Consider the following 5,277-nt stretch of genomic DNA (forward strand, 5'->3'; position numbering starts at 1 on the left):
TCAAGAGGGCGAAACCTGACACGCCGAACACCGGATAGTCCGAATTGGTTATGCAGTTATCATTTTCGATATCGATATAGAGCAAGGAAATGCATAGAGCCACGTGCTTGGAAAAAATCTGGGAATTTGGAAAACTAAGTAAGATGCTATCAGAGGCGGAGATATGCACCATTGCGCCTGTTCATCGTCTATGTGTGACAAAAATAATGGACTAAATTATTTAGTGGACACTGGCGCCAATATATCAGTTTTACCAGTGGTTAGAAATAAACGATATAGTGAATGTGATGATTATAAACTGTACGCTGCAAATGGAACTGAAATAAAAACTTATGGTGTTAAAGTGATACAATTAAATTTAGGACTAAGGCGACCGTATCAATGGTCTTTTGTGTTGGTCGACGTCAAACAGCCAATTCTCGGTGCAGACTTTTTATCTCATCATAAAATTTTAGTAGATGTCAATATGAGGAAAATAATAGACTCGATTACCAGTTTACAAACTATAGCGTTAAGTTGTCCTTGTGGAGACTACACTCCACAACTTAACGCGCTAACATTACCAGATAGATATCCCATACCCCGAGTTCAAGATTGCACGTACTTACTACACGGAAGCACGTGGTTTATAAAAATTGATTTACAACGTGCGTACTACAACATCGTGATAAGTGAGAGAGACATACCGAAAACTGCTATAACGACACCTTTTGGTCTCTATGAGTTTGTACGAATGGGTTTCGGATTATGGAACGCTGCTCAAACTTTTCAGAGGTTTTTACACGATGAAGTATTGAGAAATCTAAGTTTCATTTATATATATATCGATGACGTCATCATTGCATCTGCGACAGAGACGGACCATAAACGTCACGTTCGTGAAGTACTTAGCCGACTTGACAAATATGGAATAACGAATAATCTAGCTAAATGTGTCTTCGGAAGGAAAGAACTAGATTTTTTGGGATACCACATTTCTAAGGATGGATTAGCACCACTGCCTGATCAAGTTAAATTTATATCTGAATTTCCAAAACCAGCAACGGTAGATCAGTTACGACGTTTTCTAGGAATGATAAATTTCTATAGACGCCATTTACCAAAAGCAGCTGAAATTCATGCAAAACTGAACAAGTTTCTTCATAATGCAAAGAAGAAAGGCACTAGTTTGATTCCATGGACAAAAGATACCTCTGAAGCTTTTGAAAAAAGCGTGGGTGCAGTATTGCAACAAAGAGAAGGAGACAGTTGGAAACCTCTAGGATTCTTTTCCAACAAATTATGTGAAGCTCAACAAAAATATTCTACATATGGCAAAGAGTTATTAACGATTTACCAAGCCATCAAATATTTCCGATACTGGGTAGAAGGAGGTTACTCACAATATATACAGATCATAAGCCTATTGTACATTTACTTCAGAAAAATACTATTGGAAAAAATGATACGCCACGACGAATACGGCAGTTAGATTTTATAATGCAGTTTTGTACGGAGATAAAGCATATTTCGGGAATAGATAATGTGGTTGCTGACTGTTTGTCAAGAATATCAGCAATAGATGTATCACATTTAGATTATGAAAAGCTGGCAGAAGCACAAAGTAATGACCCAGAGTTGGTTTTTTTTTTGAAATCGAAGTCTCTAATGTTTCAGCAGGTTATTGTACCCAATTGCAATGCACGTCTTTATTGCGATGTGTCGTTAGGACGTTGCAGACCATATATGCCTAGGGAGTTTCGCGTATCAGCTTTCAACGCGGTACACAGTGTCAGTCACCATGGCACGCGCGCAACTAGAAAGATGATGCAACATAGATACATATGGCATGGAATGAATAAAGATGTGACTCAATGGACAAAAGAATGTATTAATTCTCAGAAATCAAAAATCCAACGTCATACTGTATCGCCACATGGACATTTTATTTTCAGCGATAGATTTTATCATTTACACATGGATATAGTGGGACCATTAATTTACTGCGAAGGATTCAGATATATTGTTACCATGGTAGATAGGAAAACGGGTTGGCCAGAAGCTTATCCTATAAGAGAGATAAGTGCTGAAACTGTTGCAAATATCATGTATTCAGGGTGGATATCACGATTTGGGTGCCCCATACATATTACTACTGATCAAGGATCCACATTTTTGACACAATTATTTATACATCTGACCAGAAGAATGGGCATAAATAAATTTAGAACCACAGCGTACCATCCACAAGCGAATGGCCTCGTAGAAAGATGGCACCGGTCGCTTAAAGCTGCATTGATGTGTAGAGAGAGAACGGAACAATGGGTATTAGAATTACCAACTATTCTAATGGGATTAAGAGCAAGATTAAGAGATGATACTGAGATGAGTGCAGCAGAAATGGTATATGGAGAAGCCATACGATTGCCTGGAAATTTTTTTGAGCCGATAAAGCTAGAAAATTCAGACAATAATTTGTTTGTTCAGGAACTTAGTAGGAAAATTGCGAATATTTCTTCAATTCCAAAGAAAGAGCAACATCAAGGAAAATATTTGTTCATCCAGAATTGTACACATGTATTGTGCTCTTACTCAACCGTATATAGGTCCATTTCAAGTTTTATCCAAGACAGAAAAATATTTCAAAATTATGCAAGGAGACACACAGAAGTGTTAGTATAGATCGTTTATAGCCAGCGTATGCAATCAGACACTCCAAAGACCTAGATGCACCAAAAAATGTGTCTGTACATCTTAAATTAAGTTCTTGAATTAGTAATGTAATGGTAAAATTATTATATTTTCTTATTGTAACATTTGCTATGTATCTAGATATATATCTTTTTTTTTATTAAGAGCGATGTACTGCGTACCTTATAATAAGGTTACACGTGTTACATAAAATATGACCTTAAAAGATACATGGGTTATTCATACACTACACCACCCTTCTTAAAGAAAAAAAATACATTGTTTTTTTTTACAAACATATATCAAAAACTAATATTGATTATAAAAAATATCTCATTATGTTAATACTAATTATCATTATATAAACTGATTATGATTACATAGTTAGTTAAGAGACATATAATTTAGTCCTATTTTTATGAATTATATCTAACTTGTTATTTTTTATAATTTCCACATTTGGCGGTATGTCCCTAATCACTTTGTAAGGACCAGAATATAATTCATTAAATTTATTACCACCTAAAACTAAATCATTTTCCTTATATGCAACAGGGTGAGTATATTTGTCGTAATTTATTTTTCTTTTGAATTTACTATTAAGCAAATTATCTCTCGCTTCTTTTTGTGAAAGCTATATACGATATTTTAATTCACATGGATAACTTTCGTAATTATATACAGGTTCCACTAAGTCTTTACACAAATTACTTGGAAGAATACATTTCTTACCAAACACTAGTTCATAAGGTGTAAACTTTGTTTCTGAATGCACCGAAGTGTTATATGCAAAACACCAAAAGGGAAGCCAGTGGCTCCAAGTCTCTGGATGTTTATCAGTATAAATTCTAAGAAAAGAATTTAAATGTTTGTGAGATACTTCTAAAGCTCCTATGCTTTGATGATGATATGCCGTTGAATTTAATTGTTTAATTTGCAACAATTTACACATTTCTTGAAATATGGATGATATGAATTCCTTACCTCGGTCAGTAGCATTTCTCCTTGGGAACTCCATACCTAAGAATAAAGTTGTTAACAAAAGATTTCGCTACCTCGTCTGTCTTTTTGGAAAGCAAAGGATAAGCTTCAACATATTTACTAAGCTCACATTGTAAAGTGAGTATATAAGAAAAATTATTATTATCAGTTTCTAAGGGGCCAACTAGATCTAAGAACACTTTTTCAAATGCCGAATTAACCGTAGTTGTAATAATCATGGGCTCTTTATGTGGAGTTGAATATTTTTGTCGTTGGCATTTATCACAACGTCTTAATCTTTATCAATTCCAGGCCAATAGTAATATTTCTTAATATTATTCAACATTCGTCTCATACCAGCATGGCCACTACTAGGTAGGAGATGAAAGTCGTTCAAAATTACTCGCCTGTCATCTTTGCTATTTATTCTCTCTACATCCTTTATAATGCAAATACGTGGTCCTATCTTTACTATTTTTATTACTTCTAACAATTTACAAATAAATTCTGTATTATCCTTATTTTTCACTATACATACTTCCTCAACATTTATATCTTTACATAACTTATCTAGTTCTCTCACGAATTCACCTCGTGTACTCCGCGATTGAGATCCTAAATATTTTATAAAAATAGTTCGCTTACTGCTTACGAAACAAAACAAATCAGTTTCATTATTTATGATACCTTCACTTTTAATTTTTTCATATCTTTTTAAATCGATAAATACTAATTCCACTGATTCCTTCGGTTTAATATGAGTTCCTACGACATTTTGTTGATCAGGCCAAATATCCGAGGTTTGCATATCAACCGAATAATCTTTAAACTTCCTAGTTTGAGCACGAGTCAAAACGGTAATGACATTCTCATTCATTTCTTTGAGTTCATTTAACGATATTCGAGATAAAGCGTCCGCAACGCTGTTTTTACAACCTTTTATATATTCTACATCAAAATTATATTCTTCTAGAGTCAGTCTGAATTTCGTTAACCTACTTGATGGGTCTTTCAAATTAAGAGGTAAATTAAAGGTTTATGATCTGTACAAATTTTGAAATATATATGGTAGATACCATACAAATATGGACGAAAATATTTAACCACCCACACTATTGCCAATAACTCTTTTTCTATTACAGGATAATTCTTCTCGGCTTTGTTTAGTGTTCTACTTGCAAATGCAACAGGACGTCCGTCTTTATTAGCTAAAACAGATCCTATTGCATAGTAAGATGCACCAGTTTCTAAAATAAATTCATTTTGTTCTTGAAAATCGGGATATTGTAAAATAGGAGGTGAGATAATTTTTTGTTTTAGTGTTTCAAATGCGTTTTGACACTCATGATTCCAATTAAATGACACATTTTTTCTACAAAGTGCATTTAAAGGTCGCGCAATTTCAGCAAAATTTTGAATAAATTTTCGATAATAATTTACAAAAGCTACAAATCTCTTAACTTCGTCACAATTTTTTGGACAGGGATAATTTTTTACTGTATTTATTTTTCCTGGATCAGGTTGTATTCCTTTATTAGATATTACGTGTCCTAAATATAAAATCTCTTTCTTTAAGAAATCGCATTTCGAAGGATTTAATTTCAAATAAACTTTTCGTAACCTTTC

This window comes from Pieris brassicae, chromosome W (genome assembly GCF_905147105.1).
Source record: "Pieris brassicae chromosome W, ilPieBrab1.1, whole genome shotgun sequence".
In the NCBI taxonomy this organism is placed as follows: Eukaryota; Metazoa; Arthropoda; class Insecta; order Lepidoptera; family Pieridae; genus Pieris; species Pieris brassicae.